The 18562-nt window shown below is 36.2% G+C and overlaps 1 protein-coding gene across 4 annotated transcripts in view; it reads left to right on the forward strand.

Annotated features, from left to right (window-relative positions):
• Nucleotides 1–449: 449 nt before the first annotated feature.
• The window catches only part of LOC127853477 (uncharacterized), a 35673-nt gene continuing 17560 nt past the window's right edge, over nucleotides 450–18562 (forward strand). For 2 of the 4 annotated variants that reach the window (XM_052388028.1, XM_052388029.1), the window contains exon 1: nucleotides 450–563. The gene's annotated coding sequence lies outside the window, so the exon portion shown is untranslated. Of the gene's footprint in view, nucleotides 564–16934; nucleotides 17023–18562 lie in introns of those variants that run through there. The other 2 variants (XM_052388026.1, XM_052388027.1) reach the window with 2 other exon arrangements.

The following is an 18562-nucleotide window of genomic DNA, read 5'->3' on the forward strand; positions in this document are numbered from 1 at the left end:
TCGACAATTTTTAAATAGTGATCTCAGCAGAATGGGACGGCAGATACTTGCCAATGTAGTTAAAACTGAAATTTAAAATAAAATGGATACAATAAATATGTATACATATTTCCCAGCGGCAAGGGTACTTCAAAGAATTAAAATTTCATAAATCATTAACAGTTGTATGGGCTGGCAAACATACATTTACACCTAAAAGCACATAATCTATTAATGACGGCATAGTGAGCCTCAATAGCTATTAGCGATTGGTCATTCATTCGGAAAATCGATACTTCTTTGTATCGTGGCATTATTGACGATACATGTTATTGAACATACCTAAGTGTAGTTCAAATAAAGGACGCGACAACACCATTGTTTTGGTATAGCTATAGATCTTACTATGTAGCTATAATCTACGATTTTCATTGACAGCCCTTGTTACACCACACGCGAAAAGTAAAGTCACTACAATTCTCAAATTATATTCACATTAAACAAGTTTAAACATATCACAAAGACGTGAGTGCGGTTTTATTGCCGGCAAGAAATCGTTGGTGGTGCGGAGGTCTGACCTATATGTGAGTTTGTTTCAATTATTGATTATTATGTATTAAAACATGGAGCAAAGCGTGTGAATAAATTAAGCCGTTAACAATATTCTTCATTTGGCATATTAAATGTGTTGTAAATTTGTGTACAATTCCATGGCTAATAGATTCGCAATCTTCAATATAATTTCTAGTTAACAGTTTTAGAGTGTCGATTGCGGTTGGGGTGTAAATAATGGCTAAAAAAACTTTAATCGATAGTTTAGGCATGGTCTTGATTTTTGCAGATACGCATGTGTTTTTTTCTATAGATTAGTGTAGTTGAAATGTATATTTGTCGTTAAATGCCTACACATAATATGTCGAGTAACAAATCATAGTTCAAGTTTAGAATTAAGTGAACACTAGTTTTAGCTTGCTGTATTAATAATGGTTAATTTGATATTTTAAGCTATACCTATTTTAATCAAGAAATTACATAAAACACGCATCAGTATGAAAGATCCCAATACCAGTAGAGTAAATGATCTCGGATATGTCATCGCTGTTTAACTAAAATAAGATTTTTAGAAATAAATACATTCAAGGAAATAAATGAAATCACTTAGTTTAATACCATCGCATATTTATTGTAAACACTTGTGTATTTACAAAAACGAATGTTGTGAGGGTTTCCTTACTGCAGATGTATCCGGTGTTTGATATTCGCGTTGTATAACACAAGAGAATCCATAAAGCATCTTGTTTAGCTTTACAACATTCTTTAATGATAACTGTTTAGGACTATTTTTATTTTTGAGTGGATTATGTGAGTGTTTTTCCTAAAAGTAAAGCGTTCCTTTTTAAAAAATGTGGCATATAGTTCAATAATTATACTGACATAACTGATGTCAATGTAGACTCCGCATGCCCCCGCATTGTTGGTTGTAAGCAACACGTGTGATCTGGAACTTGAAAGTTTGGGAAAACATGCATGTTGTTTTTATTGAATCAAAATAAGGAGGGTAACGAATTACACAATTTCTGTTCATGATCATTATATGAACGTTTTATAGTTTTCCAACATTTTAAATGCTCTAACAAATACAAATAGTGTAAAAAAAATGTTTTATTCAATTCGATTATATTCCCCACATATGCACACAACGTTATAACTATGTAAGCAAGTGGCACGAGAGTTGTCGATCTTTTGCAAGGCATCTCTTTTAAAACCAGTCCTTGCCGAGTTATGTTGCAAATGAGAAAAGAACTATACACCTAATTAACAAAGTGCAATTATTCTATAAAAACAGATTAAAGCGTTGATTTCCTTGTATTCAGAACTGGCTTTACATGCTTTCTTGCAATATCTTGCACGCATTTTATGTATGAGTCTCAAAGTTGTATTTGAATATGTTTTATACTAAGGGACTTATGGTCCGCGCACGAAATTTAAACTCAGGACAATACTAATGTAAATCCTTACGTGAAAGTTATTGAAGGATCACCGCATGTGTTCCACAATCAAACTATTTGTCGTTTTTGCTTCAACTGTTTCCTACGAGTGTTTAGCTCTTTTCATTCATTTTCATCAGATGAATAACGTATTGTAATTGTAATACGTAATTCATCGGTAACGCTTTCCTAAGCGATCAAACTTCTTGAAAGGGCTAATAATGGCGTTGTAGTTGAACAAACAATGTGATTAAACGCACTTGAGTACAAGTACACATGTTTGCGATGTGAAAGACTTCCTTCTAGAACTTCAACGTGTACGCTTATACCTATGTTTCAATTTCCGCTTTCCAGTTTTTTTTTGTAATTGTAATATTTAGTTTAAGTTGTTGCGTATTATCTACTTCCATCTTTTATAGATGGATTAAGACGGCATTTGAGTTGAAATATCCTCTTATCCATATGTATACGCAAACACATGTACATTTTAATCGACGAAAGCATTTCCAAGATATAGCTCCGGACACATAAGGGTTTCCGACAGACGGAAAGGCGGATTGAAGGTCGGACGGACAACGTCAAAACTATATACCTTAGTCAATAATTAAGACGCAGCATATGACTGTATCCGCGTTTTAGGTGCTAATGTACTCAAAAAAGACGCGTTAGTGTATGGACCGGAAACAAACTAATATTTCGGACCTTTAATCATTGAAAAATGTGACTGTACATTCTAGGTTAATTAAAACGCTGGAAATAACTGCTAGGATTACATTGGATAAATGACCACGCGCACGTGCTGCATTTAAAAAACAGTTAACGATGCTAACTTGGTAGGCTGACAACATCCAAAAATAACATAATTACTTTCAACGAACTGTGCAATTAATTGTGCCTGACCTTAATTTATTTATAGGTATAATAAAGCAAAGCTGTATCATATCCACAATCGGGTTTCGTGGAACAAAAATCGAGGACAGTCGAAATAACATTGATTTTTACGATATGGTAACACTAGCAGTAGAATGGGGGTTATCGGTTGATGATGAGCCATAATGGGGGCAATCGGTTGATGATGAGCCATAATGGGGGTTATCGGTTGATGATGAGCCATAATGGGAGTTATCAGTTGATTATGAGCCATAATGGGGATTATCGGTTTATGATGAGCCATAATGGGGGTTATCGGTTGATGATGAGCCATAATGGGGGCAATCGGTTGATGATGAGCCATAATGGGGGTTATCGGTTGATGATGAGCCATAATGGGAGTTATCGGTTGATGATGAGCCATAATGGGGTTATCGGTTGATGATGAGCTATAATGGGGTTATCGGTTGATGATGAGCCATGATTGGGGTTATCGGTTTATGATGAGCCATTATGGGGGCAATCGGTTGATGATGAGCCACAATGGGGGTTATCGGTTGATGATGAGCCATAATGGGAGTTATCGGTTGATGATGAGCCATAATGGGGTTATCGGTTGATGATGAGCCATAATGGGGTTATCGGTTGATGATGAGCCATGATTGGGGTTATCGGTTTATGATGAGCCATAATGGGGGCAATTGGTTGATGATGAGTCATAATGGGAGTTATCGGTTGATGATGAGCCATAATGGGGGTTATCGGTTGATGATGAGCCATAATGGGGGTTATCGGTTGATGATGAGCCATAATGGGGGTTATCGGTTGATGATGAGCCATAATGGGGGTTATCGGTTGATGATGAGCCATAATGGGAGTTATCGGTTGATGATGAGCCATAAACGGGTTATCGGTTGATGATGAGCCATAATGGGAGTTATCGGTTGATGATGAGCCATAATCGGAGTTATCGGTTGATGATGAGCCATAATGGGGTTATCGGTTTATGATGAGCCATAATGGGAGTTATCGGTTGATAATGAGCCATAATGGGGGTTATCGGTTGATGATGAGCCATAATGGGAGTTATCGGTTGATGATGAGCCATAATGGGGTTATCGGTTGATGATGAGCCATAATGGGGGTTATCGGTTGATGATGAGCCATAATGGGAGTTATCGGTTGATGATGAGCCATAATGGGGTTATCGGTTGATGATGAGCCATGATTGGGGTTATCGGTTGATGATGAGCAATAATGGGAGTTATCGGTTGATGATGAGCCATAATGGGGGTTATCGGTTGATGATGAGCCATAATGGGAGTTATTGGTTGATGATGAGCCATAATGGGGTTATCGGTTGATGATGAGCCATAATGGGGGTTATCGGTTTATGATGAGCCATAATGGGGGTTATCGGTTGATGATGAGCCATGATTGGGGTTATCGGTTTATGATGAGCCATAATGGGGGTTATCGGTTTTTGATGAGCCATAATGGGGGTTATCGGTTGATGATGAGCCATAATGGGGTTATCGGTTGATGATGAGCAATTATATAATTAAGTTTTCATACAAATAGTGTTTAAATTGTAATTTTCCTTCAACAAAAAAAAACCGAATAAACTGCATACTATTGGAGCAAGCAAAATAACGCTTTCTACTATATATATAATTTACATATGTGTTAAGGAAACACGTGTCGTTTATCTGTGAACTGATACACGTTTTGCATCATATACGCTGTTAATCGATAAATAAATGCTAGAAGCCGAATTGTTGGATTAAAAAAAACACACTCATATAAAACAATGTGCTTGATAACTCTTCCTACGATTGTAGTAGCTGTTGATTTTGAAGTTTTATGTTACAGAATGCATAACAGCTTGTCGGTTCGTCTATAATGTCTGCACATTTCAATTAGGTTCGGAGGCAGAACACGTACACACGTGCCGAGTAAGACATTTTCAGTGAATGGGTATTTACATTTATTTGATGAAAACCTCCCGTCGGCTGCCTATAGAACTGACCTATTGTCGAACCGGGGTTTTAATGAGGATTGGCGTCGGGTGAACGTACACGTGTTCCGTATACGTTATTTTCTGTGGTTATGAACCATCATTAGCCCTTTTCTTTCAAATAAGAGCTTTCCCTCTGTAGCGAGCAAGTGCACGCACACTTCTCGTCGACTACCTGTATTGATGACCTTATTCCGGGACCCGGTTTAAATAAGGTTGGGCGTCAGAGGGACACACAAACATGCCATAATCGTTATTTCCAGTAAATGAGAATGCGCTTTTGAAATAACATTATCTTACCTAGTGATAACTTTGTGGTCGCAGACCACCCGTTTACCGTCTGTCGGACTTACTTTGTTTTTGGCACGGGTTTTAGTTAGCGATATTGTTATTGTTTAATACGTAATCCATTTAAATGAACCGTTTATGACAAACAATAGTTTTTCCCGATAGCGAACTGCTGAACGCAGACCTCTGACAAGGGATTTAATTAAGCTGAGAGTCATGGGGACGTACATACATGTCATATTCATTTTGCCAGTTAAGAGATATGGACATTAAATGACCCCTTGCTGATAAACAGTTTTCCCCCAGTAACTACATAGTGCTCGTATTTCTCACGTCGGCAGTCTGTCAGACTTACGTACATGCTTGTTGGGGTTTTAATTAGTGTGAGCGTCAGGGACACATACATGCCTGCCTTGTGCGCTATTTGCACTACATCGGTATGCACCTACATTTTCTCCTTTATGAAAAACAAGTTATGCACCGAAAGCGACGTAGTGTTCGCATACCCCAACTCTCTTAATTGCAAGGCTGACAAATTCTAGGGTTTAAATTAGGGTTATTGACAGAGAGACGTACATACTTGTCGTCTGCGTTATTTCTAAGGCATGGGTATGCATGTTTAATTGCCCTTTTCAGACAACTACAATCATCCCCCGGTAGCGACCTGCTGCAAGCAGACATAATGTATGCTGCCTGTAAGACTGACCCCGTTACATGCCGTTTTTTTATAAGGTTTGGCTTCAGGGGGACGTACAAAGACGCGCAATAGTTCCTTTAAATGGCTCTTGACCTATAATGACCCCTTTCGAAAAGCTAGAGATATTTTCCGGTACCGACATAGTTCACGCAGATTTCCGTTTTACTGCCTTTTGCGCTGACGCTGTTGCGGCTCGGGGTTTGATTAAGTTGGGTGTCAGGAGGACGTATATAGATTCCATTTGTTTTATTTCCTATAAATCGTTATGTACATCGGATGACCCGCTTCTGACAAAAAAAACAACAAGATTATCGCTCGTTAGCAAACGTGAACATGACGAACATCAATCGGTTGTCTGCCAGATAAACCTAGTTACCAGCGGTGTAATGATTAGGGTTTGAGTCAGGTTTATATGTTCTTAGCCTTGATATCGTCGACATGTCAAGTTATTAATAGTGTAAAGATCAACCCTTTGATCGCACAAAATGGATAAATTTGGTTGTTTGTCGCAGTTAAAATGAATATGTTTAACATAGTTCTTATCCTGAGAAGTCATAGATGCATTTTTCATAACGATATTGTAAATGTTTGTAAGATAAATACGGCAGTAATTTGAGTCAAAATGAATTTTTCAGTAAAGATAATAGGAAAACATACATGGATCGTTTACATAGAGGCATCGAAGCAACGAACTATATTGATACAAATTGTCTATGCATTTGTTTGTATGCACTGTTTTTCATAGAGCTTGGTGAGCAAAATATAGCATATTTATGTATTATTACAGGACATGCATACAATACAGATGTTAGTCAACTAAAAATACTTTGCTAAACATCTTGTTGGGATTGTTTCATACTGTGTTTCAATAATTAGTATACATTTTCAATCGTCCAAAAGCACTCTTATAACAAGACAGGCTTTTTCACAAAAGAAAAAAATCTTAAAGAGTATAGTCGAATGTTGGTATTGTTTCGTTAAGTATGTTCTTCATACATCACTTACATGCAATTGAATGTTTAACAGTATGAAAAGACAAGCCATGTTAAATCTTCCTTATTTATAAGAAAGCTCACATCTCTCATGAAGAGGTTGAAGTGTGCAGGCAGTTCGCTTCATTGAACCAATTTATTAGAATATATATACAACTGAGCTTACAACCCCGGATGTGACGTCACATAAAAAATCATATAGATTATAATACCATATACGGTATAAGGATGACCCACGGCCGGTTATATTCTATAAATAGATGTTTGGCGATGGGCACAAGATAACTTTGAACACTCAATATGTATGGACATTAAAAGTAGTCGCCCATGTGTGAGTCATCGCGGTATGTTTTTCCCGCAATGAAGTTTTCAGTAAGATTATGGCTGCCATGTTGGAACTTCTGGAATATGTTTAGAAACTTAAAAAACAACAATGTAATTGGCTCTTTAATTATATAATGTTTGATCACTGTTATGTCTGGAATAGGCTGGTAATTATATAAAATGCCAATGCTTAAGTCGGTAATTTAAATGCTATTCCTATTAGTCTACAGTAAAAGAGTATGTACAAATCGAACTATGTTGTGAATAAATTCGATATCTTTCGTAATTGACTGTTCAAGTGAATCTATGCATTAATATGTAATGAAATCTCGAGTTATTTCGTTAGAAGCTTGCACTAAGTAATGGTTATAACGCAATAGTTTCACGTTTCCGGCTAAAAAAACTCGAGGTGTTTGGTGTCTCAAGGTAACATAATACCCGTGCTTGATTTGTTTGGTATTTCAAGGTCAAACTATGCCCGCGCTTGATTTGTTAGGTATCTCAAGGTCAAACCGTCACGTGCTTAACTTGTTTGGTGTCTCAAGGTCATACAGTCACTTGATTGACTTGTTTGGTGTCTTAAGGTTACACCATACCCGTGCTTGATTTGTTTGGTGTCTAAAGTTAACACAGTTACGTGCTTGATTTGTTTGATGTCTCAAGGTCACATAAACACGTGCTTGAGTTGTTGGTATCTCAAAGTTACACCATACATCATACACGAACTTGAGCTGTTTGGTGTCTCAAGGTCACACAGTCTCAACGTTACACCATACCCGTGCATGCATTATTTGGTGCCTAAAGGTCACACAGTCACGAGCTAGAGTCGTTTGGTGTCTAAAATCACACAGTCACGTGCTTGATTTGTTTGGGATCTCAATGTCACACAGTCACGTGCTTAGGTTTTTGGTATCTCAAGGTTACACCTTACCCGTGCTTCAGTTGTTTGGTGTCTAAAGGTCACACAGTCACGTGTTTGTTTATCTCAAGGTTACACCATGCCTGTATTTGATTTGTTTGGTATCTCAAGGTCACACGTGTAAATTGGTTGATAAAGCTGATATTTTAAAATTGGGATTGATTCTGAATTACGAGTGTATATAACTTGCGCACGCTTATTTCAATTATTTGAACTTTCAATATCAATTAGTTTATATAATTATATTTAATCAAATAACTCCAGCATTAAGTCATCGCCCTGAGGACGTATACAACAATGCGTTTTTCCCAAGTGTTATGTTAAATACGTCTATCCCCAGTGTTATGTTAACCCAAGCAGGCCATAACGACATAACTAAAAAGCAAGTACAGATGTAGCTTAATTGGTAACATTACAGTTTAAACAAACAAATATTGGTCCCAACTACAGTTTCTGAATTACAGAGATACGTGTTCACCTTATCTTTTTCAGTTCTGTGCGTTACGGAGTGTAGCACAGAACGTATCTCTAAACATATCGCACCGAACAAAACAGGTATATGTGCGGTTCGTTCATGCGTGTGGTTGTCACATGAGTGATGGTCACTCAGGTGGACATAGGAAGAAATTTGCACGGGATGTTCATTGTTTGGTCAGTTCTACGCTAGACTTCGATCAGTAAACTTGTATTCGTGTACAAATCCCACATCGTGTTCAACAATGGAGACAAGCGAGTCGTCAGGCATGAAGGGCTACATAGAAGAGAGAATAAAGGATGCAGTGAAATCCAACAACGACGCGTTATTGAGCAGCATTAGCGGAATGGTAAATAAGATAAGTGGAAAATCACAATGTTCGTTTTTAGACGTTCCAAAGTTTAAACGAAAAAGTTATGAAGAGCAGTACAAAAGCAATGCCAAAATCTTGGAAAACATTGATATTGTAAGCACAGCAATTGATTCAAACAACATTCAGTCCTCAAAAGAAGCTCTAATCGAAGGTAAATGATTCGAATAAATTTGTTATATTAACACAAAGCAACACCTGTTACGGGTGTGTGTCTTGCGTTTCTATTTGGACGCACATTACAATATAAAAAAAAATCTCTGCTTATTTAGCGGAAAAGGCTCTACGCCAGAGACAAAAACTCATCTTGATGGCAGACACGTCAGAGCTAGGCTAGCGTGTGGTAAATGAGTATACCACTAATCCCATCGCCAGTGACAGCGAGGATGAAAAGCATATTCAAAAGGCAGAGGCGCGCGCTATCCGTAAAGCAAAATCCGACAAGGGGAAGAAGCCGCGTCGGAACTGGCCATATCGCCCTCCGGAAGGGTCGACTGTTCATGGGGCGTCTGCGCAGACGGGTTTCGTTAGGCCTCGGCCAGGCTTGTGCTTCATGTGTGGTAATCCGGGCCACTGGAATAACGAATGTCCGCAGCGTGTAGCAAAGAATAACAAGATAAGTAGCTTATCATATTGTGCAGAATTAGAATGTATACGTATGTCAAAGGACGTTCATAAAGCAACCGGAAGTTTGCAAGGTGAGTCAGAATTAGTGCATGATAATAAGCACAATAAATTTCCTAGTACTTCTGACGAGAGAGCATCACCAGTAGGGCGTTTAAGAAATTGTATTCAAAGGTGGGTAGAAATAAGAGACGATGTTTATATTTTAGACGTTATACGTCTTGGCTACAAATTGCCCTTTAAGGTTATTCCGGAACAGGTATTCCTTAAAAATAATAAGTCTGCACGTGAAAATCCCGATTTCGTGAGTAAAGAGATAAACAGTTTGCTTCAAAAAGGTGTAATTTCTGAGGTTTGTGAACAACCTCATGTTGTGAATCCTTTAACGGTTGTCTATAATCGTAGCGGAAAACCTAGGCTTGTTTTGGATTGTCGGCACATAAATCCATGTTTAAAATAAAATTCGATGACATAAATATTGCACAAAACCTTTTTGATAAAGGTACTTTTGTGTTCACGTTTGATTTGAAAGGAGTTTACAACCACATAGAAATTTTTGCAGAACATACAACTTATTTAGGGTTCAGTTGTATTATTGACGGTAACGTTAAATATTACGTCTATAATTCTTAAGCGTTCAGAGTTTGTTCGGCGGGACACATATTGACGAAGGTTCTCAGAGTTTTGATTAAGCACTGAAGGCCCCTCGGTTTAAAAGTTATAATATTTTTAGACGACGGCAAAGGAGGAGATAATGCTTTCGATAAAGCTTTGCAGGGTAGTTATTATGTAAGGCAGACTTTGCTCGATACAGGTTTTTTGTTGGCAGAAGATAAATGTATTTGGAAACCTAATTTGCATGCCATTTTGCTAGGGCATAAGTTAGACTTTTGTCTAGATCGGCTATATATTACAGAAGAAAGAATTTGTAGGCTGGAAATCGCCATTAAGTCCGCGTTGTTTCAGTCGTTGAAAGACTATAATTGCTTATTACACGTGCGTGTATTAGCCGGCGTTGTAGGACAAATAGTATCGTAAAAAAGCGTACTAGGGAGTGTTGTATGCCGTATGACAAGGTATCTGTACAAGTGTATTTTATCTCGAGCCAGCTGGAACGCTCGGGTTAAGGTTAGTGTAGAAGCGGCAAAGGAGCTTCAGTTTTGGTTAGACAATGTGAGAAGCTTAAATGCAGACGGTAAAAGTTTATCACAAGAAAAAGCAGTTGATGTATGTGTTTTCACAGACGCAAGTTATGTTGGGTACGGAGGGTATGGTTCTAGCAATCGAGCAGAAATGATATCTGGTGGCAGGATTTCACCCATAGATTTGATGTATGCAGCTCCCGGGCAGGAGCAGGTAAATTCTTTTGTACCTATAACCGAGTATCTAGATATGATTACTCTCGAGCAAGTAAATGCATTGACTCCCGGAAGTGAGTACGTGCGGCTAGATAATATCAAAGGTGAACATGTTAATATGGTGGCTCCCGAAAGTGAGCACGTACGCAAAGTTGCTCTCACAGATGAGCTGGGAAACACAGTTGCTCCCGGAAGTGAGCACGTGAGCAAAGTTGTTCTCAAAGGTGGACAGGTAAATACAGTGATTCCCGGAAGTGAACACTCGGGTAAAGTTGCTCTCAGAGGTGAGATGGTTAATACAATGGCTTCCGGAAGTGAGCACATAGTAACAGGCACACAGGTATACGGGTCATGGATAGAGCAAGAATCAGTTGCTAGTTCTACTTGGAGCGAACTCGAGGCTGCTAATAGAGTTATTAAAAGTAACGTTATAACTCTACAAAACAAAAATGTCATCTTATATTCTGATAATAAAAACGCTTAGTATATTTTTCACTCAGGCAGTAATGTAGATGAGTTACATTGTAAATTTTAAGATGTTCACATAGTTTGTAGTTGGTACAATATTAATTTATCTGTGATATGGATACCGCGGAAAGATAATACTATTGCTGATCAGCTTAGTAGATATCAATATTGCGACGATTGGTCCATTCAAGAATCTATTTTCTCTTTATAAGACGTAAAATGGGGTCCGCATACGATTGATCGTTTTGCTACACATTATAACAACAAATGTGCACGGTTTAATTCGAAATGGTGGGTACCTGGAACTGAGGCTGTGAACTGTTTCAACAAAAATTGGTCATGTGTCAACAATTGGCTGGTTCCTCCACCTCAGGTCATTGTTAAGTGTTTAAACAAAAAAGGAGCACGATGAATGTGTCGGTACTTTAGTTGCTCCCGAGTGGGAATCCACAGCTTTCTGGCCTTTAGTTACAGATGGGAAGGGCGGATATAGCACAAACGTTAACGATGTGCACATCTTACCACTAACTGGTGTAATAAACCCAGGTCGAGGAAATAACGGGTTGTTTGGTAATGAGCATTTACCATTTAGAATTTTAGCCTTGAGATTTGACTGGCGTACTAAGTAAATCAGTAGTTTAACGAGTAATTAAATAGAATCTGTGTATGATTTACATGTTTTCATATTGTTTGCAGATGTTGGTTTAAAACTACTTTAAAGAGGAAGTTCGATGAAGCGGGCGAGTACGTTGACAATCAGGACAACGTTATTACACGTATGGCGGGACATTTGTTGGACTCTAGAGCGGAAACAACAGTTTCTAAATATTCTTACCAGGTGAAATTATTTAAAAAAAAATGTGCCGAAAAATCAATTTTCAATTAAACCGGCGCATGCTATTCGCGTTGCTTTGTATTTGTCAAATTTAATTGACACCGGAAAATCGGACAGCGTTGTTTCTGCAGCTTTCTATAGTATTAAGTGGTATCACAACATTAACGATTTACAAGATCCTACAGACAATCCAATACTGAAGCCCATGCTAGAGTGTGCAAAACGTGTCAACTCTAGACCCGTCACAAAGAAGGACATCGTTGATACAGACTCACTAATTCGATTGTGTGGCATGTTTTCAGATTCGAACGATGTAATTGTTCTCCGAGATGTATCCATGATATTATTGTCATTCGCAGGTTTTCTAAGATTCGACTAAGTCAGTAGGTTAAGATATTGCGATGTTTCGTTTTTTGACGATCATATTAAGCTTTTCATTAGAAAGAGTAAAACTGATATTTGTAGGAAAGAGAGAGAAATCGTTATTTCAAAAGGGGAAACGTTTGCTTGACTTATGTCAATGTTGCTTAGGTATTTCGACAGTGCGTCTTTGTCTTTGTAAGTCCGAAATGTATTTATTTAGACCAGCATGTAGGTCATGTCAACGATGTTTTTTGTTATCTAAAGATAAGAAATTAAGTTACACGCGGGCTAAAGGGTGTATTGTATCCAAATTAAAAATTGTTGCACACCTAGCAAACTTGGGGCTGAATTCTTTAAGAGCAAGCGGAGCCACTGCGGCGGCTAACGCAGAGGGCGTGTCTGAGAGATGTTTGAAGCGACATGGTCGATGGAAGTCTGATAGGGCTAAAGATGGGTACATTGATGAGTCTCTAGACAAAAAAGTTTTTTATCACTAGACAATTGAAATTATAATTGATTTGCGGTTCGAATTTAAAAACTTACTATGCTTTGTTTTTGTTCTATCGCAAGTCTTGCCCAATGCAAAACGAGTTGTGTTTTGTGCTTAGTTGTGTGAAGACTTTTCAGTTCTGTGCGTTACGGAGTATAGCACAGAACGTATGTCTAAACATTAAGCAACGCACATAACAGATATATGTGCGGTTCGTTCATGCGTGTGGTTGTCACATGAGTGATGGTCACTCAGGTAGACATAGGCGGGAATTTGCACGTTGTTCATTGTTTGGTCAGTTCTACGCTAGACATCGCTCAGTAAACTTTGACTTTTTTTAATTCGAACCGCATTAGTGAGTTGGCACAAATGACACGTTATGTTTGTGTTACATAATGTTCAGTTACATGTTAATATTGGTTGTTTTCAGGCACAGTTTTCCAGATTTATTTTACATTGGGCTTCTGATGAATTTTTATCTCTGGTTTTTACCCTGGCCTTGAAAACACCAATTAAGGACACAATAATAGAAGTGATGTATACAAATTAAAGTTATACTTTGTTATATAATTTATAGATCGAAAATTGTCCTGTCAAATTTGTACTACGATTGTACTTGAAATATGATACGAATATGTAATATTCGTGGATGTGTGTTGTCAATAAACTGATCGCAAGTCTTGCCCAATGCAAAACGAGTTGTGTTTTGTGCTAAGTTGTGTGAAGACAAAATATGTACACTACTCTTGAGTATAGAAAACAACATGTTAGTTTCTGATTGGCTTAAACGTCACCATCTCTCTTTGTTTTCACAATGAAGAGTAAATGAAGTAGTCGAAACATCAACAATACTCTGAAGTATGCAATCACACCAACGATGGTCTGCGTCGCATTAACCGAACATATTTATTTTCCAATAATGTGAATGCTCAGTTGTGTGTGTATTAATATCAAATTGAACGTGGTATTGGTAGCCATTATTTCGCATTTAGATACAGCCATCTGTTTACTTTAAACAAGAATGTTGGCAAATTAAGTGATTGCAACTACGCACTGATGTTGCTTTGCTCACATCACATAGTGAAATGCAATATATTTATATGAAAAGTCTGCAAATCTTGAACATGTTTACTTGCTTCGTTCGTTACCCAGAACTTTTGGTTGAACTAAAATAGTAAAATGTTAAACTGAAAATGTAAATTGCGAAAACAAATTGCGACAAAAATTATGTTCATCATTTTAAAAACTAATTAAAACCAACTGAATTGTTTTTCAGTAAATTTTATATCCCAAATTTTGACATTTTCACATGCGTAATATGCGTTATGTATGTTCAAGTCACGAGGTGTACAATGAAGAAAGGTTACTTCAGTACGTGTAGTATCTCGTCCCTGCAACTAGCTGTTTAAGAGGTCAATACGCGTTGTGTTTGTGTTGTTTTGGTGAGGTCCATCAGCACCACCTTTATACCAACTTAAGAGTTAAAACGCTGGTAATTATCATGATAGGCCAATTATATATATATATATCGTCAAAAATTGTACAATATTTGATGCATTGTATGCGTCTAATATATATTATATAACATCATCACTTGCCCGTTGATAGGTGTTAAGCATAAGTTCACACAAATTCACTTTTTCTACTCGGTACTGAACTTGTATCAAAACATAGAATTGTAAATTTTGCTTACTAAGTTTATGGACTGGTTTTCAAATTGTTATGATGAGCTCAGACAGGTTCGCTTTCACTACATGTATACGGGGCTTGCCCACACATGGTTAGACTAGGCACATGATTGGTTTCGGCTGAGACAGCTACTTTTTTAATCAATGGTCACCGGACTGGTGCCAAAATAGTAGCATATGGTAAGGCTTTTTATAAGCATGGTACTAGCATTAGAGAACCGCATATAAATTATCTTGCACACGTTAACATAGCTTTGTTTCAAATCAAAAACCTTTTATTCGAATAATATTGCAATAAACTATACAGTTATACCGAAGAGATGATGTTGAAGCAGACATAACACAGATGGTTTCCTAGATATTTTGGTATTTTATTAATACCCTTTTTTCGGATATCAATTGTATACGTAAAATAAGTCCCCAGAAAAAGGAAGTGACTCTCGTTTTCTACATTATCTGTATATAAACGAAGTATGAAATAGATCAAAATGGATCAATGACAACACAATTAAATGCCACATTATTTGGTTCTTGCACGCACTGTACAACAGTTATTGCATTTGGCATTTATGCATTTAAATATCATACATGGCTTTTGTATTCGCTATACATATATGATTGCATAACTTTGCATATAACAATAAGAATGAAATCACACGATTCCATTGAATTATAAGATATGAACGCAAATAGGAAATACAATATTCATGTTTTTTCAATAGTCAAAAGATGTATATAATGGATATTTTAGAGCATGGTAAATGTTCAGTATTACTGTTTCCTCACAAATATCATAATTACAACGAAATTGGCGAATTTGAAACATTTTTATTTTATTTTGTCAATTTACCAAAAAGTGAAAAGGTACCTTTAACATTCCCTTCAGAATCTGTTTACATCCCATGCTTACATTTCTGACAATATTTAAACGCCTACAAGGACAACCGATGTCGACTTTAAACAACGATACATGTTAATATAATATTCAATGTATTGAAGGTTGGAAATAAATTTAAATAATGTTCGATGTAATATGTTATTCTTACAAAAGTACACCAATAATACGTTCAACGGGTTTGTTAACTATAATAAGCTAAGTGAAACCTTTACAATAGAATGGGATGTTAAATGATTATTTCTCAGTAAAATATTCCCTTGGCCGATTATATCTATTTAACCCATGAAACGTTTTATTTTGATGTAGTATTGCAAATCGACAAACGAAATGCTATACAACGGATAAACACTTGAAACGCGTTCAATGAAATCGAATACAATTGCTTGTATTATCTGATAGCTTTACATGTACGAGGGCTGTCCCAATATCGATACAAAAGTGCAAAGCTCTCTAATTTTGCGCATTAAAGATTCACAGTTTTAACTGAGAAACCATTTAAAATTTTAAACTTTGGAACAAAAATAAAAAATTTGAAACTATGTTTCAATACGAACACCTATGTTATATGTAAACGCACCTGAGTTGGGCTGGCGCACTGTATAAATAGCACATGCAATTTAGAATAGTTTATATTTTAAGTTGTTTATTATCCCTGATAATTATTACGGTATAATATAAAACAAACATCCAATAACAATACAGAGTATTGTTAATTTACACATTTGCTTTGTACTTTAAACGCGAACTTTAAAAAAAACTATTCAATATTTTTATACGGAAGCACTGGGATATACACATTAAGTTGTGATCTCTGAAGAGTGGGACGGCAGATAAAAGTCATTGTCTTTGACACTGACTATTAAGTAACTTTGAATACAAGAATTATAAATATATTTCAAAATGGCAAAGGTACCTGAACATGTTAAAGTTACATGAATGATTAACAGATGTACGGGCTGAGAAACATACAATCACATCTAAAAGCACATAAATTATTAATGACGTAATTGTGAGCTTCAATGACTATAAGCAATTGTTTATTTTGAAATTCAATCGGAAAATCACTACTTCTTCGTATTTTGGAAAATTTACGATACATGTTAAATGAATTTAGTTAAGCATAGTTCGAATAGTGGCACCACCAATTTTATTTAATTCATAGCTATAGGTCTTACTATGTAGCAATACTCTACGATGTTCATTGACAGCCCTTGTAACACCACAGGCGGAAATTAAAGTTTCTACAGATGTATGTGCTATAAACAGTTGAACAGTTCTTTCTTCTTTTCACATTTAACCTATTTGAACATATACAAAGACGTGAGTGCGTATTAGTGCCGTCGAGAAAAGGTCGGAAGTGAGGCAGGTCGGACTTATATGTGATTTTGTTTTATTCGTTTAATTTAATATATTTAAAATCTTGAACAATTCTTGTCAATGAATTCAGTCGTTAACAATAGTCGGAAATTAGCATGTTTCATGTATTGTATATCGGTGTGTTACTTTTTGGCTCATAGGTTCGCAATCTTCAATATAATGTCTAGTTAACATGTAAAGAGTTTCGTTTGCAGTTGGGGTACATTTAAGTAACCATTAACGGATCATTACCATGTGCGGAGCACTTTTGTTTTCAAGAATTCGTTTCGCGATTTATAGTTATAATTTGTATATTATTTTGCAGTCAGCATATTCAAGGTATTTTCTTTATAACGCGATAGTTTTATCGGAACCGGTCTCCTCTTTGTCAACAATTTTGGTTTGCTTTGCTGACATGTATATACGACTTTATTAACTTCCGTCTCGTTTCGAGAACGAGGTTGGATATTTAGCGCAGCCAAATTGTATAATTATGTTGGTAAGTAAAAAATATACTTATATAATTAAAGGCCGTTTAGTATTTTTCTGCCTGCACAACACCATTTTTGTTTCGTTTTGAAGATTTTGAACCAGAGTAAAGTGATGCAATTATCAATTATTAGATAATTTTCATTGTTTGTATCGTTCTGTGTATGATATTTGAAATTCTGCGATATATACACCCAGCTATGGTGTGAGCTATTTTTAATAGATAATTACATGTACACTCATTTTGATGCAACCTTTGGTAAAGACACTTACCATAAACAACATGGTATTAGACAAAAACTGTTATTCAAACCTTTTAACTAGCAGTATCAAAATTATTTGTGAACCCGTGTTTTCAAAAAGTCTACTTACTGTGTAGCATTTAAAAAAGTCTATTGTCACTTAAAACTTCCAGTGTTATATTCAAATGAGTCAATTAGGTTTAGCAATACAAACATTCAGCATTTGAAATAAGGCATAACTCTTTAAAATGTATTATTTAAATTTATGTTACTTTTCAAAATCATCGTTTTTTATTGTTACATGTACATGTTTCAAATAGTCATTATCATTTTTTAATATAATTATATCATCAATGTTTTTTATGATGTAATGTTAGTTTACATTTATATCGTTGTATCGTGAAGTGTTATTTTATGTTCTTGTGTTTAGTTGTTTTAGTTGTATTTTGCTTGCTTATAGTTAACTGTCGATTATGTTGATTTATTCTTAATTAATTGTGGTCCCATTGATTATATATCCATATACGTACATTTAACTGTATGCACATCTTCTTGATTTTTCCAAAAGAGGGTATCAATAAATTGTTATCTTAACGTTTTGTTTGTTGTTCATATAAAATATTTATGATTGGAGCTTATTAGAAATTGTAATGTTTCATACGCTCTCCATATCTGTTGCATCTATTGAATATTTAAACAAATAATTCACAGTGAACCAATATATATATTTCTCTTAATTAGCTAGCCTGTTAATTAAACCACTTACGTGCTGTTTCAACAAAGCTGAACCATTGATAATCCCTTCAAAATCACATAGCATAGCAATTGTTAT

The sequence above is a fragment of the Dreissena polymorpha genome, chromosome 12, assembly GCF_020536995.1.
Source record: "Dreissena polymorpha isolate Duluth1 chromosome 12, UMN_Dpol_1.0, whole genome shotgun sequence".
NCBI lineage: Eukaryota > Metazoa > Mollusca > Bivalvia > Myida > Dreissenidae > Dreissena > Dreissena polymorpha.